Consider the following 27,315-nt stretch of genomic DNA (forward strand, 5'->3'; position numbering starts at 1 on the left):
TTTAAAGGTTCGTCTAACAAGTTAGGGTCATTAGATTCACTCGGCAAACAGATATAGAGCCCCCCTTCCCGATGGCACAATGACGTGTAGCCTATACTCAAGGCGACAGAGGCCACACTATACCCGATTTGTCAAGCCATTCTTACACCAATAAAGGTAACCACTAACAAGCTAGAAAAGATCCTCATACTGAGCTAAAGCCAGAGCCATATAGCCCTTACAGTTGTACTGTAAGTCTCGGATGATCACTTACAGATAAGTCCTTAGGGAGAGAAATTTAGAGCACCATAAAACAGCCCAATGCTCTAGCCCCCTTGTTCCATGTTGCTAAAAAAACATCTTTTAATGTTTATTGCATATTCCATTAGTCAAGTTATAAGATAATGGTTGTAGTTGAGCACTAGCATCATACTACCCAATGCAATACCCCATAGGTATCAAGGCACAAGGTACAAAGGACTAGGAAATTCTTAGTGGTAGTCATGGTAGACACATGCAGTATGAATTAAATGATTAAAGGTGTATAGGACAAAAAGGATGATCCCATGCTATACTTGTCTTAAAACACCGATCCTTTGGTAAGCTTTAATCTTCAACGTTCTTCTTCTTCTTGTTGTTCAAACTTCAAAGATCTACTTCTTGATTCACAACGTATAGCTCACCGACTGGACATAATCATAAAGCACCACACAAGCATCCACACAATCATACACGAAGCAAACAATAGATCTAAATTAGAATAGTACACCAATCATAGAAAAATAAGAAAAAGAGTTTGAAACACGATTCTACGCATCGCTACTAACACACAGTCACGAGAGGCACGCTAATCGGAGCTATGGTTTGAAAGAAACAGCTACCGAAAGATCTACTCATAAAGAGAAAATGTAAAACTATAAGCTTCATATGTTTTAACTATATAAAAGCTTATATAAATTGAATTAAGTGAAATTTAGATTTGAATTATAAAACTAAAGTAAAACAAATCATATTTTATTTATAAAATACAGTTGCATAATCATTAATCAAGATATGATCTAAACCATGAAATTCTAGAAATAGTAATATGATAAACATTGTTACTAACACATAGATCTTGTCGCTATGAATCTAACGCAACTTGAATGGGTCCAAACAGAGCTAAAACGCAGAAGATATGAAATAAACAAGATTTTCTTTATTAAAATAATAGATTAAATCTAACCTCAAAATTTAAAAGTTGAAAACTTATCTAACAGTAGTATGAACATGTAGATTATGAAATTACGAACCTAACACAAGTTGAACGGATCAAATCAGAGTTAAAACGGAAGTTATGGCTAAAACAAAATCAGTGGCAAAACTGTAAATAAGTGAAAACGTATTTTGGATCTAAACCGATCAAACTACGCTTTTCTAAGAAGAAAATGGATTCTGTGATTACGCTTTGGACCACGGGTTCGATAATAGAAAACGCAGGGGCTCTTTTGAAAATCTGCCCGCCGAAGGGGTACGGGCTAACTCAGGCCGTTGGATCTTCACTGGTCGGCTTGGATTAGATCAGAGAGGAAAGGAGTGAGGAGAGCCGCTGGAACTGTAGCTGGGCGCGGTGGACTCTATTGCCGACGGCGAGAGACCTCACCGGCGCACCTAAATCCAAACCTAGAGGCCATAGGAGAGAAAACCGAGGGCACAGGGGGCAAGCGGGGACCAAGGCAAACTCACCGCGGTGGATCTCGGCGACGCGGAGCAAGTGGAGGCGGCACTTCGCTCGGCGGGCGACGGCGATTCGGTGGCGCTAGGTTGCAGCGCGGCTGCGGTGGCTCGACGAAGGTGGCTGCGGCGCTGGAGGGTGGATTAGGGAGGCGGCGCGGCTCGGACGGCTATTTATGAGCCAGACAACATTAGGGCCCAAGCTACCGAGGGGAAAGGCCTAATGGAGCCGGACATGGACAGCGTCAGCGACAGACTCCGGTGGGGCTACGCGAGGGAGAAGGCGGTGCTGATAGGGCGGCCCCACCTATCGGCATAGGAGAGAGGGAGGGGATCCATGGCGGCCTTGCTGGCCGTGAAGCTGGGCTGCGGAGGGAGGAAACGGGCCGGCGTGGAAAAAAGAAAAATGGCCACGCGGGAAAAGAGCGGGCCGGCGCTGCTGCTGGGCTACAAGCGGGAGAAACAGGGTGGGACTGGGCCGAGAGAGTGAGGAGGGAGAGAGGACGGCTCGGCTGGGCTGGCTGGTCGCTGGCCCAGATAGGGGAAGAGGAGTGTTTTTGCCATTTTCCCATTTTTTCCTATTTCGTTTTCAAAACCAAATTCAAACACAAACCAAATCAAATTTGAACAGGATTTCAAATTCACTTCTCAATTCAGACATAGATGAAAAATTTTGGTAAGTTTTCCAAGATAAATTTTACACCTTTTTAAATCCTTTTATTTTTAAATTTCCTTTTCTTTTATTTCATAGCCATTTTTTATTTCTTTCCAAAAGCAATTCAAATCATTTTAAATTTTAATCTAAACCACTCAACCAAATAAATCAAATGCAAGGGCATGTATGCACAAACATGTTGCTAAACCTTATGATGAATTTTAATTTAATGAAAAATTTTATTTTCCTATATTTCATGTGCACAAAAATTCATAAATAAATCATTTTAAACCTATTTTCAAAAGAGGCAAATTTTGGGGTGTTACAATTCTACCCCCCTTAAGATGAATCTCGTCCCCGAGATTCAGAAGACATCGACTAGGAGATAGGGATACTCCATCTTCAGACTCTTCTTTACTTCCTCGTGTAGTTCCATCGTCTTGATAAGGATCCCACTTTACTTTGTATACCTGTTGACCTTACTCCAAGTATCTTGCTAAACTGATTCCAAGGTTCTGATAGATACTCCAAAAGATACTCAGGTAACTCCAATCACTAGGCCACCTTTCCTATAATACCAATTCTCTGCCATAAAATATCCACCTTCCAACAAAGCCTGACGAATCTCTTGGTTAGAAGGAAATTCTACTACCAATCTTTAAAACATTAATGATTCTGGTCAAGTTGCTCGAACTTAGAATACAATTCTTAGTCCTTGGTGTCATCCGAACCTTTTTAGCATAATTCTCCGTTGCTAAGGACATCGGCCATGACTTTTGCTTCTCCAAGTGATAGCACTTTTTTAAGTCATAATCAATCTCATTCCAACGAGGATATCACAAGCTCAAGACCAACTTAGTGAAGATGTCCTGTAGATTCTTGTGATCCTCCTATATGTCATTTTTACTTCCAAGAAGATATTACTTCCATGCTCCATAATGGATAACTCCAGATGCATGTTGGGTAGTTTAACTCACGCTTCCTTAATTGACTTAATGAACAAGCCACCACTTTTCTTCTGATTTAAGGACACATCCCTCACCTTGATAAGGTGCATCATTGTAGTTATAAAACTCTTGTCCTGATCTGACAATGCTAATACTTAGGTTTTACACCAACCTCTTCTTGGACTCCTTCAGACACTTAGCTGAGGTCTCTTGATCCAAATTAACTTAAAAACTTCTTCCAGTAGCATTATCAATATCTTGATGATCTTGGTTAAACCTCCCTTGAACCTTTAATCAAACCTCATTGAGACTCTGAGTTTCTCTCACATCTTTGGGTACCACCACGCTTCCGCTATGCAATCTAGAATGTAGGACACTTCATCTTGCAAATTCTTCAACTTGGCTACCCCCTTAAGAAAATATAAAGTAGGGGACACAAGAAGGGTAGCTTGCACCTTCTTCTAGATGAGCTAACTAGTATCAAGATGTTCTGACATCCGAATGATACTCTTGTGTATGGGCAAGAACAAGAAACCTAAAATTCCTTGCGAGTAGAAAAACAATAGCATAGTAAAACAACTGTAACTCTCACTCTGTTAATCCAATGAAGTTGTAGCTTATACCATTGGAAAGCTTATAAAATTATCCACAACTTCTTTATAGAACACTTTTCCAAATTCCTCAGTTTTCTTGGTCGAAAATAGTGCACAACAGAAACTATTCTAGGTTTTAGACAGCACAGTTGCATCGTCTTGTGATTTTCATAGCTCCATAACCAAAATAGATATGAGGGCGGTTCTTACGGTTACAGAAAGATATTGAAGTCTACTATTGTCCAGAATTTTCTCGTGATTTTTGGTCATTCAAAATTAGAGATATAAGCCAAAGAGTGCAGGCTGCTCCGAAAAGACAAGATAGAGAAAACAGAAGAATACCATAACCCAACTATTTATTGTACTGATCCTTATACCTTAGACCTATAAACTAAATAAAATTGTGGAAACACCCAACAAGATCATTGCAATCATTTCAAAGATTCAAAACAATCATAAGCATAATAACAATTCAACAATCAATAAAGATGCACAATTCAATCATTGACTCAACTTGCGATACTATCGTCCTCATTATGCTAGGGGTAATAATCCTAAGACTTATCTTTAGATTATGCAAGAAGGTGATGAAGAATAGTTCTAAAAGCATATCAAATCAAGGAGTGGAGATGAGAACAAAGACTTTAAAATAAGCACTAAGGTAGAGATGAATAGCAAGGGTAGAGATATAGTAGAGAAGAAAATATCAAGGTTCATAGAGCAAGGATTTTTGTAGAAACTTCAAAACCTTAAGACGGCCAATTTCTAACTAGACTTGCGTCCTACAGTCAGTATTGCTCTGATACCACTTGTAGCACCCGATTTTAAGATCAAAACCAGATACGCACCATATATGAGCCTAGGAAGTCAAATATCACATATAGCTACAAATAAGGGTATTATCAAAAGACAATGCTCAATATATAGCGTACTTAGTATAAATGATATAACCTTAGACAACAGACAACGGAAAGACAACTTCGTTCTTCGGGTGAAGACTCCAATTCTAAAGGGACAACTGACTGGTTGATCACAAGCCTAATTCCTTCAAACTCTAGCAATCTGGTACCCATCCGGGATTTTTCCAAAGATTTAAAAAGTAAAAGCGTAAGTACATGTCGTACTCAACAAATATAACATGGGGTTCATGAGGCTCAAAAGGCTGACACTAGTTAACTGTGATTAGCTTTTAATGAATTATCTTCTAGCAATTGGGTGGCAACCAGTTTATTCACAAGCCCATAAACACATGATCAGGTAAACATGAATAATAAATTGCATAAACAGTAATCATTAGTGAGCATCTTTATCATCAGTATCATCAGTGTTCTTCATCTATTCCGTAAATGTTCCAAGGCCGCTCTTGACCGTGAGCACGGCTAATATACCAATTTTACACTCTGTAGAGGTTGTACACTTTCACTATGAGTCATGATTTACCCTTTCGCCCGAGGTGATCAGCCTCTTGACCCACTACCAAGGAAGATCGGCAGGGTTTACTATGAAGCCTTTTAAAGGTTCGTCTAACAAGTTAGGGTCATTAGATTCACTCGGCAAATATATATAGAGCCCCCCTTCCCGATGGCATAATGACGCGCAACCTATACTCAAGGGGACAGAGGCCGCACTATACCCGATTCGTCAAGCCATTCTTACGCCAATAAAGGTAACCACTAACAAGCTAGAAAAGGTCCTCATACTGAGCTAAAGCCAGAGCCATATAGCCATCACAGCTATACTGTAAGTCCTGGATGATCATTTACAGATAAGTCCTTAGAGAGAGGAATCTAGAGCACCATAAAATAGCCCAATTCTCTAGCCTCCTTGTTCCATGTTGCTAAAAAATATCTTTTAATGTTTATTGCATATTCCATTAGTCAAGTTATAAGATCATGGTTGTAGTTGAGCACTAGCATCATACTACCCAATGCAATACCCCATAGGTATCAAGGCACAAGGTACAAAGTACTAGGAAATTCTTAGTGGTAGTCATGGTAGACACATGCAGCATGAATTAAATGATTAAAGGTGTATAGGACAAAAAGGATGATTCCATGCTATACTTGCCTTAAAACACCGATCCTTCGGTAAGCTTTAATCTTCAACGTTCTTCTTCTTCTTCTTGTCCAAACTTCAAAGATCTGCTTCTTGATTCACCACGTATAGCTCACCGACTGGACGTAATCATAAAGCACCACACAAGCATCCATACAATCATACACGAAGCAAACAGTAGATCTAAATCAGAACAGTACACCAATCATAGAAAAATAAGAAAAAGAGTTTAAAACACGATTCTACGCATCGCTACTAACACACAGTCGCGAGAGGCACGCTAATCGGAGCTACGGTTTGAAAGAAACGGCTACCAAAAGATCTACTCATAAAGAGAAAATGTAAAACTATAAGCTTCATGTGTTTTAACTATATAAAAGCTTATATAAATTGAATTAAGTCAATTTTAGATTTGAATTATAAAACTAAAGTAACACAAATCATATTTTATTTATAAAATCCAGTTGCATAATCATTAATCAAGATATGTTCTAAACCATGAAATTCCAGAAATAGTAATATGATAAACATTGTTACTGACACGTAGATCTCGTCGCTATGAATCTAACGCAACTTGAATGGGTCAAAACGGAGCTAAAACGTAGAAGATATGAAATAAACAAGATTTCCTTTATTAAAATAATAGATTAAATCTAACCTCGAATTTTAAAAGTTGAAAACTTATCTAACAGTAGTATAAACATGTAGAATATGAAATTACGAATCTAATGCAAGTTGAACGGATCAAATCGGAGTTAAAACGGAGAAGTTATGGCTAAAACAAAATCAATGGCAAAACTGTAAATAAGTGAAAATGTATTTTGGATCTAAACCGATCAAACTATGCTTTCCTAAGAAGAAAACGGATTTTGTGATTACACTTTGGACCACGGGTTCGATAATAGAAAACGCAAGGGCTATTTTGAAAATTTGCCCGCCGAAGGGGTACGGGCTAACTCGGGCCGTTGGATCTTCACTGGTCGGCTTGGATTAGATCAGAGAGGAAAGGAGTGAGGAGAGCCGCCGGAACAGTAGCTGGGCGCGGCGGACTCCATTGCCGACGGCGAGAGACCTCACCGGTGCACCTAAATCCGAACCTAGAGGCCACAGGAGAGAAAACCGAGGGCACAGGGCGCAAGCGGGGACCAAGGCAAACTCACCGCGATGGATCTTGGCGACACGGAGCAAGTGGAGGCGCCACTTCGCTCGGTGTGCGACGGCGATTCGGCGGCGCTAGGTTGCAGTGCAGATGCAGTGGCTCGACGAAGGTGGCTGCGGCGCTAGAGGGCGAAGTAGGGATCGGAGGCGGCGTGGCTCAGACGGCTATTTATGAGCCAGGCAGCCTTAGGGTGCACGCTACCACGGGGGAAGGCGTAATGGAGCCAGACATGGACAGCATCAGCGGCAGACTCCAGTGGGGCTACACGAGGGAGAAGGCGGTGCTGACAGGGCGGCCCCACCTGTCGGCATAGGAGAGAGGGAGGGGATCCGCGGCGGCCTTGCTGGCCATGAAGCTGGGCCGCGGAGGGAGGAAACGGGCCGGCGCGGGAAAAAGAAAAACGGCCATGCGGGAAAAAGAGCGGGTCGGCGCTGCTGCTGGGCTGCAAGCGGGAGAAACGGGGCGGGACTGGGCCGAGAGAGTGAGGAGGGAGAGAGGACGGCTCGGCTGGGCTGGCTAGTCGCTGGCCCAGATAGGGGAAGAGGAGTGTTTTTCCATTTTTCCCATTTTTTCCTATTTCGTTTTCAAAACCAAATTCAAACACAAACCAAATCAAATTTGAACAGGATTTCAAATTCACTTTTCAATTTAGACATAGATGGAAAATTTTGGTAAGTTTTCAAAGATAAATTTTACACCTTTTTAAATCCTTTTATTTTCATATTTCCTTTTCTTTTATTTCATAGCCATTTTTAATTTCTTTCCAAAAGCAATTCAAATCATTTTAAATTTTAATCTAAACCACTCAACCAAATAAATCAAATGCAAGGGCATGTATGCACAAACATGTTGTAAACCTGATGATGAATTTTAATTTAATGAAAATTTTTATTTTCCTATATTTCATGTGCACAAAAATTCACAAATAAATCATTTTAAACCTATTTTCAAAATAGGCAAATTTTGGGGTGTTACACCCACTGTTCGCCTAAACGGTCGTTTAGCCCATTTAAACACCGTGTAAACGCTACACGGTGGTGCGCCGTTTTCGTTTAATCACCCGTTTACCCCGTTTAATTGGCTGTTTAGCCCGTTTAATGGGACGTTTTGCCCGAATAATGGCTAATCGGTAGGTGACCGACTGTTTACCGTTTAGCGTTTAGGAAAACACTGGTTACACCCCATATTTAGATTGGTAGATAAATGGTTTCTTCCTAGTCAACAATTCTATTAGAAGAACACCAAAACTAAAAAACATCACTCTTGTCTGTAAGTCAACTAGTATAATAATACATGAGATCTAAGTAGCCAATAGTTCCTTGGACAGCTGTAGTCACTCCAGTTGGATTAATCGAGACGTACCTTGAAGCCCCAAAGTCTGATACCTTCTGTCGGTGTTTTGGACCAGGGGGGTCCTCAACCAACTAGTGAATTTGTTCTGCGTGTTCCCGATTCCAGATGGTGATGCAAAGAGACACAAGGTTTATACTGGTTCAGGCAACTCGAGCCCTACGACCAGTCTGGGAGATTGATCTTGTATTCCCTGCACCGAAGTGCTTGTAGTAGGGGGTTACAAGCTAGGTGAGAGAGGGAGCCAGTCCCAGGTCTCGGCGGGGAGTGATGCGGGCTACTTGAGACGTTGCTCTCAAGCGGCTAGGAAGTGCGAGTGTTACAGAGTGTTGCTCTTTCGTGAGAACCTGTCCCCCCCGAAATAGCCCAAGTCCTTTCCTTTTATAGTTTGAAGGGAGGACAAGGGCAGTACATGTGCTAACTATACAGCATCGTGTGAACAGAGGCGGTGTGTCCGAGCCCTGTAGCCTGTTCCTGGGGCGGTGTAGTCGTCGGAGTGGTCCGTCCTTGGAGCACTAGGGCGACGTGCTGGTCACATCCAATCCTGTGCGTCATGGGAGCTCCAGGGCTGCCTCGAAGCGGGTGCGGCGGTCAGCGTGCGGGTCGCTGTGGATTGACTGTGCACGAGGCCGAGGCTTGGTCGGTGCCGAGGCCACACCACGGTGGGGGGTCTCGGTAGACACGAATCCTGAGATAGCCGAGACCCTGGTGCAGAGTGCCGAGGCCCGGAGAGAGCGGTTGATCTGGTGTGCTGGTTCGGAGGTGATGATGACCTAGGTCGGGCTGCCCATGTCGTGTTGTTTTCGAGGCGGGGATCGCGGGGCACAGTGTAGTGCGGGCGCCGATTGTGGGCACAGCGTCAGAATACAGTGGCCGGTAATCCTCACCGTGCCCTGTCTCAGCCGGTATGGCGCTGATGCGACCTCATGTCCCGTCGGCCATTCCGCGATGTCGAGGCGTTGCCCGGCTGAGATCGCGGGAGTGGTTGACGTATTAATGGGATATGACATGCTGTCGGGAAGACCGATCGAGGCGGAGGCGACGGGCTATGGACAAGCCGGCCTCGAGCGATATGGAGAATAAGGCCTCGCGTGAGACGGAGATTGGGCTCCTTGTCGAGGCCTTCCGTGAGAGGTCTCGCGCGAGGCGGAAATTGCGTTAGGACACCGAGACCTCCCGTGAGAGGCCTGAGGCGATGCAAAGAGCTGGGTGGGCTCGGAAGGGGCTGGTGATGATCCCATGGCTTACCCTCTAACTTTGTTGTTGATGGGATTTAAGCACCCCTTTTGGTGTACGCTCGGGGTACCCTGTTTTATGGTACCCGATAGTAGCCCCCGAGCCTCAGGGGGAGTGAGTGCACTCCCCCTGAGGGTTTGTTGAGACTTGGCTTGCAGTCGCTCCCATAGGGATTGTGTTTTGCTTCTTGAGGTTTTGGTGGGTGCGCGCGAGCGCACCCGCCTGGTGTAGCCCCCGAGGCCCTAGAGGAGTGGAGTTACTCCTCCAGGGGCTTTTTTCGTTTTCGTGTTCGAGTGAGGAGTTTTTATCGTATTTGTCGAGCCCACAAGTGCGAGTTCGGGTCACGGGGGTCTCGATAAGGTTGCAGGAAGAGCCCCCTAGCCTCCGCATGGAGCAAGAGGTCCATCAGGGGTTCCCCCGGCTTTTTGTATGACCCTCACACTTCCTTTTCGCTCGGAAGGAGGGGTGGAATGTGCCAGGCTACCCTCGGTGGGCACGAGCGTTGGCACTTCTGGTGAGCTGTTATCGGGTAAGTCCGAGTGGAGGCCAGTGCCCCATTCGCTAGGGGATGGCTAGCGGTCCAGAGACGCACTCCAAGAGTAACAGAGGGTTTCTCTAGTGGGTGCCAAGGCCGTTCGCTGGGCCTCAATGGCTCGGTGCCTCCCTACGGTGGGATCCCATTCGGAGACCTCCCTGCCGGTCTCGGACACGACTTGGGACGCCCCGAGTGACTGTTCACTCGGGCCTTGGCCATTCATAGGCTCACCCAAAGTTGTCCCTGACTCCGTTGCCCTGGGGCGGCTGTCGAAACCACAGGGGGCCCAGCCTTCGAACCCCTGGACCGTTATGGGCTCGGTGCTCTTTATCGTATTCGTAACAAAACTTCTAGCATGGGCTTAGATCGTTTGTTTTCGTCTTGGGTGCAGGAGGAGCCCCCGAGCCTCCGCCTGGAGCAAGAGGGCGGTCAGGGGTCCCCTGGCTTTTTTGTTCGACCCTCACATATCCTTTTCGTTCGGGCGGAGGGTTTGTTTGCCGAGCCCATTTGGGTGCGAGCCAGAGCCGCTGGGTCTCGACAAGGTTGCAAGAAGAGCCCCCTAGCCTCTGCACGGAGCGAGAGGCCTGTCAGGAGCTCCCCTGGCTTTTTATATGCCCCTCGTGCGTGAGGATTTGTTTGCCGAGGCCCCTTTGGGCGCGAGCCTTGGTCGCGGGGTCTCGGTGAGGTTGCAGGAAGGGCTCCTTAGCCTCCGCTCGGAGCAAGAGGGCCGTCAGGAGCCCCCCTAGCTTTTTATACGACCCTCATGCTTCCTTTTCGCTTGGAAGGAGGGGTGGAATGTGCCAGGCTACCCTCAGTAGGCACGAGCGTTGGCACTTCCGGTGAGCTGTTATGGGGTAAGTCCGAGTGGAGGCCCACGCCTCATTCGCTAGGGGACGGCTAGCGGTCCAGAGACGCACTCCAAGAGTACCAGAGGGTTTCTCTAGTGGGTGCCGAGACCGTTCGCTGGGCCTCGGTGGCTCGGTGCCTCCCTACGGTGGGATCCCATTTGGAGACCTCCTGCCGGTCTTGGACACGACTTAGGGCGTCCCAAGCGTTTCGCTTGCTTGGGCCTCAGCCCCGTATAGGCTCGTCCGTAGTCATTCCTAACTCTGTTGTCCTGGGGTGGCTGTCGAAACCCCTAGGGGCCCAGCCTTCGAACCCCTGGACCGTAACGGGCTCGGAGCCCGGTTCCTTCATCTGAAAGGAATAGGGTGGGGGGAATATCTTCCCCGTCGGTCGGCAACGGGTGGCGCGCCTTTTGAGGTGGTTTCCTAGGGAGGCGAAACAATGCCTGCTGCCGTAGTGGCCGAGCGCGACGTGGTGGATGGGACATAACTGTTCCCGTAATTACTGAGAAAGAAGTGGGCGCGTGGGCGGTAAAATCGGATCGTGGTTAACCGCGCCGGATCGAGGGGAAACCTCCCTGATTTCATCGCCCGTCCATTTCGCCTTCCCCCTGCATAAATACTCAAAGAGTCTCGCCCCTCCTCACCTTACCTTGCCTGCGTTAGCTCTACCTCCATCGAGCCGTCGCTAGAGCAGCGGGTACCAGGAAGAAGAAGGGAGAAGAGCGAGCCAGGGAGAAAGCGAGAAAGAGCGAGAGAGTGAGAGATAGAGAAAAACTCACCGCCGTATCTGGTCCCTCCACCGCACTTATGGCCGGTGACATCGTTGTCATTGAGGCAGACCCTTGGGATCCTTCCGACGTTACCGTGGAGACGCTCGAGTCGCTCGTCGACAGCGGACTCCTTCGTCCGGTGATGGACCCCAATAGGCCAGAGTGGATTGCTCCATACGGCGAGCCAGAGCCAAGGCCTCGCGACGGCTACGTCGTGAGCTTCGTCTCCTTTCACGAGCGCGGCCTCGGTGTCCCAGCGGATCGGTTCATGCGGGCGCTCCTGCACTACTATGGCATGGAGCTCCACAACTTCAACCCCAACTCCATCGCACAGGCGGCCATCTTGGTTGCTGTCTGCGAGGGGTACTTGGGGATTGCTCCCCATTGGGAGTTGTGGCTCCATCTCTTCTGGGCGGGGCACACTACTAAGCCGACGGGCACGTCGGGTACGAGGAAGGTGACGAGGGCCGGCGGCTACACTCTCCAAGTGCGCCAGGATCGCCAGCACCTCTACATCCTGGCCCAGCTCGCGTCATCCAATCGCCGATGGTACACGAGCTGGTTCTACCTTCGCAACGATGACAGAGGACTTCCCCCCTACACTGGGTGGATTGTGGGGAGCTGCCCGGAGAGGTGGAAGTACGGTGTCCCGAGGGCCGACCAGCCCAAGCTGCAGCCGCTTCTGGAGGGGCTGGAGAGGCTACGGGGCCATGGCCTCACCGTGGCTGTGGTTGTGGCTGCCTTCCACCGCCGGAGGGTGCTGCCGCAGATGGCTCGGCGGCGGCGGCTGTTCGAGATGAGGCTGGGTGAGCCCATTGAGGGCATCCGGATGTCCTCCGCCCTTTCCGACAAGGAAATTCTTCGTCGGGTGGGGGAGACGGTAGAGGCGAAGCTGAGGGGCGGCAACTTGACCCCCATCCGATGCGACCGTCATGGGGGTTCCTTTCGCTGGTAAATCATGCGCCGCTGTAGCCCCTGAGTCTCCCCCGTTTCTTCCTACTTCTTGTTCCCTTATGCCCGTTCGTCGTTCCTGCAGGGGATGAGGGATGTGCGCTCCTCTCCGCCACCCGTTCCCGAGGACGCTGGGCGGCGGGCGATCAACCGGGTGCACGCCGATGCGCAGAAAAAACAAAAAGACGCCAAGGTGGCGAAGCGCATGAAGAAGATCCTCGCACGCGAGGAGCTGGACAAGCGCCGCCGTCAACAAAGGAAGGATGGTCTCCCGTTGGAGGAATCCCCATCGCCGTCGCTTTCGACGGAGGCCTCGGACGGGGATGACGAGGGCGAGGTGGGGCGAGGTCCCCTGGACCATCTCCCTGACATAGTGGAGGTGGTGCCCGGGGCGTTGGCAAGCAGCCCGGCACTCCCGAGAGGAGGAGCGAACCCGGGGTCGGCAATTGCCTGCTCCGGGGCCGAGGCTAACACGCCCGAGGCGCGGGCGTTGGGCAAACGCGCCGTCAGCCCAGTGGGCTCGGTGGCGGCGGTGGAACAAGTGGCGGCGGAGGCGACACAACTGCCCCCGTAGAGGACCGAGGGGGCGCCGGGGTCCGTTGAGGACCCACCGGCGCCGATGGACATGGAGGCGATGCCTCTGCCGCCGCCACCGCCTTTGCAGACAAGGGTCGCCGTGGCGAAGTGATTGCTGCCCCGCTCGAGGTAGGTGTATTTTTGGTGGGGTTGCAGTGCCTTCCGTTCGTTCTTTTGACTCGTACTGACCCTGTGATCGTCTTGTCCTTAGCCGGAAGCGGCCTACGGAGGTGCCTACCTTGGCACCCCTTAAAGCGCTCAAGGTTAACCCTAGCTCCACCGCCCACTGGGTGGCGGAGGCACAAGCCGCCCTGCATCGTGGCGCGGCGTCGGCGAGGGCCGACCCGAAGGAGCCGGCCACTCCAGGAGGGGCTACCGAGGCGGCCTTAACACAGGAAGGGGAGGTAGCGCCTCCGCCCTGTGATGGCGAGGCTCGTGGGTCGGATGCGGCCGAGGTTCCCTTGGCCACCGAGACCACCGGGACTGAGGTCCCCGGGGTTTCACAGGCCAGGGCGACCGAGGCTATGGCGCCCAGGACCATTGAGGCTGCTGCGGCGGGCACCGGAGCCCTTGCAACCGCCGAGGCCACGATGGCGGAGGCCGGAGCCCCAAGACCACCGAGGCCACGATGGCAGAGGCCGGAGCCCCCGGGACCACCGAGGCCACGATGGCAGAGGCCGGAGCCCCTGGGACCACCGACGCTGATGCGATCATGGCGGGCCTGCCAGCCCAGGAAATGGAGATGAAGGCGGCGAAGGCCTTGGCGGCACCCTTGGTTCAGGGAACGCCACCATTGCGAGAGAGCGCCCGGGAGGTGGAGATTCTTCCGATCTCCTCCGACGATACCTCCCGGGCGCAAGAGATGGCCGGCGCTGAGGCGGCCGGTGTCGTGGAACAGCCGGTTCCAACTTCGGGCGAGGGAAGCTCAGCCCTCGCGCGGGTGCGACCCGAACCCCGTGGGTGGAACCACCCGCGTGTCCTGTGGCAAAGCCGGGATGATCCTGAGGCAGAGCCTCTGTTTGCCCTCGAGGACACGGTCGAGGGCGGTCGCTGGGACACGTTCGAGCAGTACCGCCAGCTGGTGGAGCGGTCTCTACAGATGGCGCTGTCCGTGGTGGCCAACGATTTGCCCGGAGTCGCCTAGGTTCGTGCTTTCTTTTCCCATGCGGTGGTCTTTTTCTGAGCTTTCTTTGTAGGGATTGACCCCTGTTCTGTTTCCCCCAGGAGCTCGAGACCCGATCTCTTGGGAAGTCGGTCTTCCTCCACCGGGAGAGGGATGTCTGGGACCAGCTTCAGCGGTAGAAGGGCCTTCTTGCCGGCGCCAACGAGCTCCTGTCGACGTGGAGCGCAGAGGTGGAGGACCTCCATCTTCGTTGTGCCGACACGAAGGTCGAGGCGGCCATGGCCTAGGAGCAGCTCGCCCCTTTGGCGGCGCGGGTCAAGGAGTTGGAGGAGGAGCTCACCCGCGCGGCCAGTGATCGGAATGCCTTCAGGGCTCGAGCCGTAGAAGCTACGGCCTTGGCCACGGCTCTTGCTGGGCAGCTAGGGGCGGAACAGAACACGCACCGGCTGACAAAAGGTGCTTTGGATGAGGCCCTTGCAGCAGCTGAGGCCTCGCGAACCGAGGCTGTGGTTTGGAGGGGGACGGCCGAGGGTGAGTCCTAGTCCCCCTCATTTTATTTTCTTTTCCTTATGTTCGTTCCCTAACTTCCTTGTGTGACACAGAGCTGGGGAGTGAAGCTTCCAGGGCGGCCGAGGCTTCTCAGGTCGAGGCCCAGCGCCTGAAGGAGAAGGCCGAGGCTTCCCGGGCCGAGGCCCTGCGCTGGAAGGAGAAAGCCGAGGCCTGTCAGGTCGAGACCCGACGCTGGGAGCAGAAGGCCAAGGGTGAGTTCTGTTGGCTTCCACCCCTAATTTAGGTTGTTTTTTCCCTCGCTCAATCTCATTCTGTTTTCCGTGGTGCAGAGTTAGAGGCGGAGGTTACCCAGGCAGCCGAGGCTTCTAGTGCAGTGCAGACGGTGCTCGAGACCGAGATCGGGGAGCACGAGGCGCTGAAGAGTGCTGCCCGTGCCGCCTATGATGCCCTGGCGGTGGAGGGGGTTCAGTCAGGCAGCTCCCTTGGGAGCCGTCTGACTGCACTGAGCGGCCAAGTGCGTGAGCGGCTCCGAGGAGCGCTGCACACGGGCGTCAAGCGCGCACTGGCCGTCATCGCCTCGCACTATGTTGGTGTCGACCTTCAAGCCATCAGCGATGGCTACGTCTTGCCCGATGATGACGATGAGGCCGACGAGGTGGTGACGAAGCTGTTGGAGGCGGCGGAAGGCCCTGGCACTGCGCTAGCAACGTTGTTTGAAGAGGAGATGATCCCTCCCCCGCCGTTTGTCGATGCCGGAGGTGCTGAGCCTTGACCTGGGCCCAAGTGGCCATGTAAATAGAGTAGGAATTAGATTTGTATCGTAACGCTTGTGGCCGTCGAGGCCTTTCTTTTTAAAGTACTCGTGTTTCTTTAATCGTTTGTCTTGTATTTCCGAGCCTCTGCCCTCTTGTTGTCTCCGATCTGATTTCTTTGCAAAAAAACTCTTTGGAGCCTAAGCCGTCCCCTGGGCGAAAGGTGGTGAGGGAGCGCCGTAGCCTGGAGGCTTAGGCTATCTTGCGACTCAACCAGCCTTCTGGCCCTGAGTCGGGCTTTTGGTCCTTGGGTTTTCCGCAACCGATTCGTCAGAGCGTGCTAGAGGGTTTGGCGTAGGAATTTTTTCGAAAGACGACTAAAAAATGGCGCGTGGGACTTTTTAGGGGGAATCCCCCCTCTAGCCCCCGAGGGAGATTTGGTTCTGTGGAGGCAGAGCTAAGTCTCCCTTACAGTGTCATCGTATTGCCGAGACCAACGATAGGCTCGGGGAACTTCTCGAGAAATTAGTACAACTAAAAACGGGTTTCAATTGTATTCCGAGAAACAATATATACAATGCTTGGAATTTTAAGGATAAAAGCGACGTAGCTGTTCTATGTTCCAAGCGTTGGTGAAGATTTCGCCCTTCTCGTTGGCTAGCTTGTAGGTCCCAGGCTTCAGTACTTGGGCGATGATGTACGGTCCTTCCCATGGCGGGGTCAGCTTGTGGCGGCCCTTGTTGCTCTGTGCTAGCCTCAACACCAGGTCGCCTACCTTCAAGTCTCGGCCTCGGACGCGCCAGGCCTGATAGCGCCGTAGGGTCTGCTGGTATTTAGCCGAGTGTAGCAGCGCAACGTCTTGGGCTTCCTCCAATTGGTCGAGGACGTCCTCTCGGGTGGTGCGGTTACTTTGTTCGTTATAGGCTTGTAGCCTTGGGGAACCATATTCCAAGTCAGTGGGGAGGATGGCCTCGGCCCCATAGACCAGGAAGAAAGGCGTGAACCCCGTGGCTCGGCTTGGAGTGTTCCTTAGGCTCCAGATGACCGATGGGAGTTCGGCAAGCCATTTCTTGCCAAACTTCTTCAATCGGTTGTAAATTCTTGGCTTGAGGCCTTGTAGGATCATGCCGTTGGCACGCTCTACTTGGCCGTTGGTCCTTGGGTGTCCTACGGCCGACCAGGCCACACGGATGTGGTGGTCGTCGCAAAACGTCAAGAACTTTTTGCCGGTGAACTGTGTCCCGTTGTCGGTGATGATGGTGTTAGGAACCCCAAACCTGTGGATAATGTCAGTGAAGAATAGCACTGCTTGGATTTGATTCGATTGATCGGACGAGCCTTGATCCATTTGGAGAACTTGTCGATTGATACCAGTAGATGGGTGTAGCCCCCGGGGGCCTTTTGTAGAGGCCCGACCATGTCGAGCCCCCATACAGCGAACAACCACGTGATGGGGATGGTTTGGAGGGCCAGGGCCGGGAGATGTGTTTGTCGAGCATAGTACTAACATCCTTCGCAGGAGCGTACTAGCTTGGTGGCGTCAGCGACCGCCGTCGGCCAGTAAAACCCTTGGCGGAAAGCATTTCCTACGAGCGTCCGAGGCGCCGCATGGTGCCCGCAGGCCCCTGCGTGCAAGTCCCAAAGTAGGGCTCGGCCCGCCTCAGCGGTGATACATCGTTGGAGGACACCGGAGGGACTTCGCCTGTACAATTTGTCATTGCAGAGGACATAAGTCTTGGCTCGGCGCGCAAGCCGTCGGGCTTTGGTCCTGTCACTAGGAAGCTCCCCCGGATCAAACCAATCGAGGAACGGGATTCGCCAATCCGCGTCCTGGTCGGTCTGCGGAGGCTCAGTGTTGACTTCCATGACCTCGGGCTTGGTCGAGGGGGTCTCAGCAGTAGAGGGGGCGTCGAGCCCCACCGCAGATTCCACAGGTGGGCCCTCCTCCGTTACCAAGGTGTAGTCAATGGAAGGTTTGTGGAGGTCCCTGGCAAAGACGTTCGGGGGGACCGGAGCCCGTGCCGAGGCCATCTTTGCCAGTTCGTCGGCAGTCTCGTTGTACTTCCGTGTGATGTGGTTTAGTTCGAGACCGTCGAACTTGTCTTCTAGGCGACGCACCAACTTGCAGTAAGCCTCCATTTTGGGGTCGATGCAATTTGACTCCTTCATGACCTGATCGATGAAGAGCTGAGAGTTGCCTCGGACGTCGAGACGTCGTACCCCAAGTTCGATGGCGACTTGCAAGCCGTTGACGAGGGCCTCGTACTCGGCCACGTTGTTGGAGGCGGCGAAGTGGAGCCACACCATGTAGCGCATGTGTACTCCGAGGGGTGAGACGAAGAGGAGACCCACGCCTGCCCCGGTCTTCATCAGAGACCCATCGAAGTACATGGTCCAGCATTCTGTCTGGACTTGAGCAGGTGGTAGTTGGGTGTCGGTCCACTCAGCATTCCATGGTGGAGGGCTCGGGCATCACGTGCACTAGCATTGCCGCAGCCACGACATTCTGGCTAGCGCGATTGAAGATTGGGGGACGATCATCCCCTTCGTCATCGTTGATGCGATGGTGCATGTCGCGAGCCCGTCGCCGGGCTCCTTCGCCGTCACCGCGGCCTTGCTACTCCTGCTCGAGAGTGCTTCGGAGCTGTTGCAGAAGGAGTCGATCTTGCTCGACCTTGGCCTGAAGCTCACGGAGTTGTTCTAGGTCCGGGCGCCGGAATTGTCCGAGGGCAAGGTTCTCGTTTCGTGCTGCGGGTGGGACAATGCGCGAAGGCGTAGCATCGCCCGTTCCCTGATGAAGCGGAGTGCGGTTGTCTGCCCCCTCGTCCTTGTCGCCCGTGCTTGGCATCCCAAGTCCGATGTGGAAGCACTCACGAGTGGGATCGTAAGTACCTTCATCGTCAGAATCGGAGTAGCCAAAGCAATAGTCGCTTGCAGCCAAGAAGCGACGCATGGTTTTGTGGTCGTGGAGGTCGGAGAAATCCACTCCAGCCACGCCTCGTCCTCCTCCGAGGAGTCAGCGCGGGTGTGGGTCGACGTGGCGGTGTCGAAGTTGAAAGCGAAGCGCTGGCGGCGCTCCGAGAGGTCCGCGTGAGCGGAAGCGTAGGCGTAAGCATAAGAGGCGGCGGCGTTTCTCAACCCGAAGGGGTATGGAGAAGGCGCCGTCGCCAGGCTCTGCTCCATCGGAGTTGGCTCCTCAGAGAGTGGCGGAGCAGAGCTTGATGTCGGGGCGTCGCCGGGTGCGACCGGCGTCTTTCCCTTATCCAGGCTCAGGCTAGACAGGTCCCCAATCAGGGGCCTTGCGCCAACAGCTGGTCGTGGGATACCGTCGGAGAGCGGCGAATCGCCCTGGGTTTGCGTGGCATCGGGGTAACCCTGCTCGCGTCGTGCCTGGCGAGTGCGGCGAGAACGACCGCCTAGGCACCGCCTGTGCCTGGGTCGCCGATGCGTGACGTCGTCGGCGGTAGGCGGGGCTCGTGGTGTGAGAAGTACCATGTCGTACTCGTGCCCTAGAGACATGAACTCTAGGCTCCCAAACCAGACCACCGTGCCGAGACGCAGCGGTCGTACGGGGTCTGCCATCCGGAACTTGTTGGGATGACGAAATTGACACGCAGAGGCCCCTATCTGGCGTGCCAACTGTCGGTGTTTTGGATCGGGGGGTCCTCAACCAACTAGTGAATTTGTTCTGCGTGTTCCCGATTCTAGATGGTGATGCAAAGAGACACAAGGTTTATACTGGTTCGGGCAACTCGAGCCCTACGTCCAGTCTGGGAGATTGATCTTGTATTCCCTGCACCGAAGTGCTTGTAGTAGGGGGTTACAAGCTAGGTGAGAGAGGGAGCCAATCCTAGGTCTCGGCGGGGAGTGATGCGGGCTGCTTGAGACATTGCTCTCAAGCGGCAAGGAAGTGCGAGTGTTACAGAGTGTTGCTCTTTCGTGAGAACCTGTCCCCCCCGCCGAAATAGCCCAAGTCCTTTTCTTTTATAGTTTGAAGGGAGGACAAGGGCAGTACATGTGCTAACTATACGGCGTCGTGCGAACAGAGGCGGCGTGTCCGAGCCCTGTAGCCTGTTCCTGGGGCGGCATAGTCATCGGAGTGGTCCGTCCTTGGAGCACTGGGGCGGCGTGCTGGTCACATCCGATCTTGTGCGTCATGGGAGCTCTAGGGCTGCCTCGGAGCGGGTGCGGTGGTCAACGTGCGGGTCGCTGTGGATTGACTGTGCGCGAGGCCGAGGCTCGGTCGGTGTCGAGGCCGCACCGCGGTGGGGGGTCTCGGCAGACACGAATCCCGAGATAGCCGAGACCCTGGTGCAGAGTGCCGAGGCCCGGAGAGAGCGGTTGATCTGGTGTGCTGGTTCGGAGGCGATGATGACCCGGGTCGGGCTGCCCATGTCGTGTTGTTTTCGAGGCGGGGATCGCGGGGCACAGTGTAGTGCGGGCGCCGATCGTGGGAACAGCGTCAGAATACAGTGGCCGGTAATCCTCGCCGTGCCCTGTCTCAGCCGGTATGGCGCTGATGCGACCTCATGTCCCGTCGGCCATTCCGCGATGTCGAGGCGTCGCCCGGCTGAGATCGCGGGAGTGGTTGACGTATTAATGGGACATGACATGCTGTCGGGAAGACCGGTCGAGGCGGAGGCGACGGGCTATGGACAAGCCGGCCTCGAGCGATACGGAGAATAAGGCCTCGCGCGAGACGGAGATTGGGCTCCTTGCCGAGGCCTTCCGTGAGAGGTCTCGCGCGAGGCGGAAATTGCGTCAGGACGCCGTGACCTCCCGTGAGAGGCCTGAGGCGATGCGGAGAGCCAGGTGGGCTCGGAAGGGGCTGGTGATGAGCCCATGGCTTACCCTCTAACTTTGTCGTTGATGGGATTTAAGCGCCCCTTTTGGTGTACGCTCGGGGTACCCTGTTTTATGGTACCCGACACCTTCGTTGTTAAATTGTCATCAAGAAGTATATTAGATGACTTGATGTCTCTATGAAGTACTGGTGTTGAAGCAACTGAATGCAAATAGGCTAGAGCTTTGGAAATTTCGACGACAATCCTCAAACGATCATCCCATGGGAGTGATATATTTCCTTCAACATGAAGATGACGAGCAAGAGTGCCATTTGATATGAACTCATAAACCAATAGTGGGACTTCTGTCTCAAGACAACACCCAAGGAGTTTGACAATATTCCTGTGGTTGATTTGGGAAAGAATTGCAACCTCATTTATGAAATCATCAATTTCTCTCTGTACTTTGATCTTTGATTTCTTGATGGCAACAACTTGTAGGTCTAAAAGTCCTTTATACACGAGTTTGTGCCCTCCGCCACCAACTTCTTGAGATGGATCAAAATTGTTCGTAGCCTTCTCTAGCTCCCCCAAGGTAATCATCATCCTTCCACCTATATCGGACTTCTGCGATACCAACTGTTGAAGTAGAAGACCATGATTTTGCTTGAAAAATCTTTCTTTCATCCTTTTAACCTTATGCCGCTTGATTTTACGTGTTATGAAGGGCACACCAAGTACCAAAAGCAATGTGGCACCACTGACTCCTAGCCCGATTTTCAAAACTGAAATGTATACTTATAGTTAAGAGCCAATATCATAATTTGCATTTAGCAAGCATGTTCAATAGAGGAATTGAACGATTGGTTAGTGGTTATTTTGAAGTCCAGATCCGTGTTATATACTGCAGCTATAGAAATGTGCAAGGATAAAAGAATTGTACCAACTAATAGGACAAAATAAGAAAAGTCACCATCTAGATTCATGAAGTCCCGGTACATTGGACTCCAACTAAAGCTAACAAACTCACACTGAGGTTCCACTTAAACTCATATTCAAGACGCATGAGGTGCGAAGCAAGCAGAGGAGGAAAATTATGAATTTAGATTAAAGGCATATTGTGTAATTGGTAGTAGAAGATCATCATAACCGGATTGAGGTTACTAGCTAAGAGTATTTTGTTTAAAATGAATGAACAGAGTGTGTGGAAAGATAGGAAAATATAATGTCTCCTAGAATATAGAGGCGATCATGGGGTTGATACACTAGTGATCATAAGATGGAAAATATAATGTAATATAGTTTGGGTCCCCATATAGAGTTGCTGTCACCTGTGTAGGAATTCTTCCGTAGGTTTCCTTAGGACATTGGCACTGAAACGTTCCGGGGAAATTTTGGCAGATTCCATAGCAACTATATGCTTCCGGGTTCTCACTCTCATTTACAATGTTCTTACGTGCTCACTGTTTCGTCAATGGGGACTTAGGCTATGTTCACTTGAACTTATCAGCCGTATCATTTCAGCGAAATAATAGTGTTTTTCTCACACAATAAATCAGCATCAACATTAGCATCAGCCGTTTTGTAGCTAGCCGAACAGAGCCTTAGCCTAATTGGTGGTGCTCGCGTTGTTTGGTCGTCCACGGTATTGACTGACTTTGACTAGTTCACCTACCGCGACTTGCATGTGCTGGGGTTTCCTCGTATCTTCGTTGCAGCTATAAGGGCCTGTTTAGTTTCAAAAAAATTTTGCGCAGTATTCATCACATCGAATCTTGTGGCACATGCATGAAGTACTAAATGTAGACGAAAAAAACTAATTGCACAGTTGGGTGAGAAATCGCGAGACGAAACTTTCGAGCCTAATTAGTTCATAATTAGACACTAATTGCTAAATACAAACGAAAGTGCTACAGTAGCCAAAACCCAAAAAAAATTGGATCTAAACGCACCCTAAGTAGTGAGCAGACTGAACACATTCGTTCCCTGTGAGATTTGAACCCAACCACCTCATGCACTGTCTCGCGCGTAACTTACCACCACACCTACACAACACATCTAACAATGGATGTGATGCTTTCCTTTTGAACTAACACATTCGGGGACCTTTAGTCCGGGTTGGTGTTACCAACTGGGACTAAAGGATCCTTTAGTCCGGGTTGGTGTTACCAACCGGGATTAAAGGGTCTACCTTTAGTCTGGGTTGGTATTACCAACCGGGACTAAAGGTTGGAGGACTTTTAGTCCCGGTTTAGCCGTTGGGTAGGGACCTTTAGTCTCGGTTGAAGACACAAACCGGGACTAAAGGCCTTCTAGTCCCGGGGGCAAAAAATGCCGAGGCTAATGCAAAATTGGAATATCGTTCTAAAGTCTGTTCTCTAGTAGTGGGTGCAAAGCACAGAAATATTTAGACGTAAATATATCATGACTTTAATTTTATTCTATATCCATGTGTCGTACAGTTAAACACTCCTAAGTTCCTTGGCTTTCTTTGAGGACCATAAAAACTCGTAATTCTAATATTTGATTAAAGTCAGCGAGGAGTTAATTGCTGACATGTCAAAGAGTAGTTTGTGCACTGCCTGTTTATATGACGTGTAAACGATACACAATGGCTTGTCATGTCCTTTTAATGAACTATTTAGTCTGTTCAAATGGCAGTTTAGCCTGAATAAATAACTAAACGATAGGTGGCCATTAGTCTATTTAAACACGTTTCCTCAACTTCAGTCGCCTAAGCTCTTAGGCGAATGAGTTCAGATCTGCTGCTTTGCTGGTGAGCTGATGAAAGGAAGCAGAAAGCGGATGACCACTGGCTAGCAAATGTCGCCTGATTTTTTTTAAAAAAGCAAGCGCCTGTGCAATAGCAACTCCCATATTTAATTGTTTAGGCTAACATACATAGATGTGTAGCATGCATCCATAATTATGACGTGAATCTTTATTGGATCTTTCTTGTGAGGTTTTTTCTTATAACATGACGTGTTGACGTGAATGTGCTAATGTTAATGTTATTTGTCGGTGTTTTGGGTCTGGCGGATCCTCAATCGAGTAGTGAAAGTGTACTGCGTGCCTCTAATCTCGGATGGTGATGCAAAGAGACACAAGATTTATACTGGTTCAGACAATAGATGCCCTACGTCCAGTCTGAGAGAGCGATCTTGTATTCCTTGCACCGAGGTGCTTGTAGTAGGGGCTTACAAGCTGGGCGAGAGAGGGAGCTAGTCTCAGGTCTCTGCGTGGAGTGGCGTGGGTTGCTTGAGATGTTAATCTCTTGCAGTGAGGAAGCGTATGTGTTACAGAGCGTTGTGCGTTGCTTGCACGTGTGTGTTTGTGTGTGTTCGTTCCTAGAAGCGGCCCCTGTCACTCCCTTTTATAGTCGAAGGGAGGCACGGGGACGGTACATGGATTTGCTACGTGGCGTTTTGTGAGCGGAGGCGGTATGCCGAGCCCTGTAGCTCGTCACTGTGGCGGCATGGTCGGTGGAGCGGCCTTGTCCCCGGTGCACTAGAGCGACGCGCTGGTCACGCCTGATCCTGTGCGACGTGGGAGCTCCTGCGGCTTGGCGCTGGGTATGGTGCGTACTGCAGACGACGTGCCAGTCGCTGTATGTTGACAACGCAGAGAGCCGAGGCCTAGTCAGTGCAGAGGCTGAACCATTGTGGGGGCTTAGCGGGTGCGAGTCCCGAGGCTACAGGAGCCCAGAAGCGGATAGCCGAGGCTCGGAGGGAGCAGTTGGTCTTATACGTTGATTCCGAGGCTACAGGGACCCTGACTTGAATCTCCACGCCGCGCTGTCCTTAGAGCAGGTGGGGTTAGGTAGCACAGTGCAGCACGGGTGTCAGTCGTGGGCACAGTGCCGAGCACAGCGGCCGGTAACCCCTGCCTCGTCCTGTCCCGGACGGCATGGCGTCGATGTGACTCACGTCTCGTCGGCCACTCCGCTGTATCGAGCCATCGTTCGGCTGACGTCGCGGGAGTGGTTGAACGCGTTAGTTGGACGTGACGTCCTGTCAGAGAAGTCGGTCAAGGCGGAGGTGACGGGGTTGATGCCGAGCCGGCCTCGAGCGAGTCGGAGAATCGGTACCTCGTCCGAGGCCTTACGTGCGGGGCCTCGAGCGAGGCGGAGAATCGGTACCTCGTCCGAGGCCTTACGCGTGGGTGCCTCGTCCGAGGCCTCGTGGTTTTATTTTGGGCCGAGCCCGCTTCGGGTGAGTCGGGACACTATCCGAGGTGGGCCGGGTGGTCCAGCCGAGCCTCGGATAAGGTGGGGGTTTGCCGGTGGTTGTCTCTTGGCTTCGATATTTACAAGGTCTAAGCGATTTTTCAGTTCTGGCTTAGGGGACCCCTTTTTATGGTACCCGACAGTAGCCCCGAGCCTCGGGGAGAGTGTGAGAGCTCTCCCTGAGGTTTTGACGAGACTTGGCTCGTGGCATGGTGTTTCATACGTCTGCGGATGGGACGTTACTGTGTGCGCGCGGTTAATAAGGAAAAGGTGGACGCGTGGGCGGTTTAGTCGGATCTAGATTAACTGCGCTAGATCTGAGGGAAACTTCCCCGGTTTCATCGCCCGTCCATTTCGCCCCCTTCCCTCCCTCATAAATACATGACGAGCCTCGCCCTACCCCTCCTTACCTTGCCTGCCTGCGTTCGCCCTTTCTGCCCTCGAGCGGTTGCTAAGAACAGAGAGCACCGGGGAGGAGAAGGGAGAAGGGGGAGGAAAGGAGAGAGAGAGAGAGAGGGGGGGGGGGATAGTGAGAGCCCGCCTTACCGCCGTAGCTGCATTCTCCACCACACCCATGGCCGGCGGCACTGTTGTCGTCCAGGCAGATCCTTGGGGTCCGTCCGACGTGTCTGCGATGACACTTTAGTCGCTCGTCGATGATGGTCAACTCCGCCCAGTTACTGACCCCAACAGACCGGAGTGGATTGCTCCAGGGGGTGAGCCAGAGCCGAGGCCACGCGATGGCTACATTGTGAGCTTCGTGGCCTTCCACGAGCACGGTCTCGGCTTGCCAGCAGACCGGTTCATGCGGGCGCTCCCGCATTACTACGGCGTGGAGCTCCACAACTTCAACCCTAACTCCATCGCGCAGGCGGCCATCTTCGTCGCCGTCTATGAGGGGTACCTAGGCATCGCCCCCCACTGGGAGCTGTGGCTCCACTTCTTTCGGGCGGGGCTCAACACCAAGCCAACGGGCACGATGGGCACACGGAAGGCGTTGAGGGCCGGTGGCTGCACTCTCCAAGTTCGCCAAGACAGGCAGCCCTTCTACATCCCAGCCCAGCTCACGTCGTCCAACCACCGCTGATACAACAGCTGGTTCTACCTCCGCAACGATGATGGTGGGCTTCCCCCCTATACCAGGCGGGTTGTGGAGAGCCAACCGGAGAGGTGGAGGTATGGCGTCCCGGTGGTTGATTAGCCCAAGTGAAAGCTCTAGTTTGGTTTTGGTGAATTGATGAAACCCTAAGTGCTAACCTAGTTTATCAAGTGATCATGAGATACATAGCACACTTCAAGTGGAGAAGCTAATGAAGATCATAACATGACAATGGTGATGGCATGGCAATGATCAAGGGCTTAAACTTGAAAAGAAGAAAGAGAAAAACAAAAAGCTCAAGGCAAAGGTATAAACCATAGGAGCTATTTTGTTTTGGTGATCAAGACACTTAGAGAGTGTGATCATATTTAGGATTGATAGCCATACTATTAAGAGGAGTGAAACTCATATCGGAATACGGTTATCAAAGTGCCACTAGATGCTCTAACTCATTGCATATGCATTTAGGATCTAGTGGAGTGCTAACACCCTTGAAAACATTTGTGAAAATATGCTAACACATGTGCACAAGGTGATACACTTGGTGGTTAGCACATTTGAGCAAGGGTGAAGAAGACAGAGGAGATGCCAGCGTCGGTCAAGTGACCGGACGCTGGATCTGAATGCACCGGACGCTGACTGCCTGCGTCCGGTCACGCTGACCTGGCGGTACAATATCTAGGGTATACCACCGGACGCTGGACTGTGTCCGGTCGAGGTGGACCAGACACGTCCGGTCGAGGAAAAACGGATTTGGACCCTTACTGTACTCGACCGGACGCTGAGGCTCCAGCATCCGGTCAGTTTTGCCAGAGCGTCCGGTCAGCACTTAGCCGTTGTGATCTGACGATTCAGTTTTAACTCAGAGTGACATGTGGCATAAATCAGTGGACCGAACGCTGAGTCCAGGGTCCGGTTAGTATGACCGGAGTGTCCGGTCAGAGCGCAGTGTGCCCAGTGAAGGGGTACAATGGCGCTATTTCGTGGGGGCTTCTATTTAAGCCCCATGGCCGGCTATGGCTCACATCTTTGGCCATTTTCATTGACATAGCAATCTTGTGAGCCTAGCCAAAGCCCTCCCACTCATCTCCATCATTGATTCATCATCATAGTGAGATTGGGAGTGAATCCAAGTGCATTGCTTGAGTGTTTGCATCTAGAGGCACTTGGTGTTCGTGTTTCGCTATGGATTTCGCTTGTTACTCTTGGTGGTTGCCGCCACCTAGACGGCTTGGAGCAGAGAGGATCGTTGAGCGGAGCGTGGTGATTGTCTTCGGCTCCGATCATGGTGATTGTGAGGGGTTCTTGACCTTTCCCCGGCGGAGAGCCAAAAGGTACTCTAGTGGATTGCTCGTGGCTTGTGTGATCCTCATCTTGTGTTGGTTGTGCGGCACCCTATTGAGGGTTTGGCATGTGAAGCCAATTAGCGCATGAACCTCCAAGTGAGTGAATCGC

At 51.5% G+C, this 27,315-nt stretch overlaps 1 pseudogene; it reads right to left on the bottom strand.

Moving 5' to 3' along the window:
- The window catches only part of LOC136500239 (putative wall-associated receptor kinase-like 16), a 36,616-nt pseudogene that overhangs the window by 1,719 nt on the left and 7,582 nt on the right, over positions 1-27,315 (bottom strand).

The sequence above is a fragment of the Miscanthus floridulus genome, chromosome 13, assembly GCF_019320115.1.
Source record: "Miscanthus floridulus cultivar M001 chromosome 13, ASM1932011v1, whole genome shotgun sequence".
Lineage (NCBI taxonomy): Eukaryota > Viridiplantae > Streptophyta > Magnoliopsida > Poales > Poaceae > Miscanthus > Miscanthus floridulus.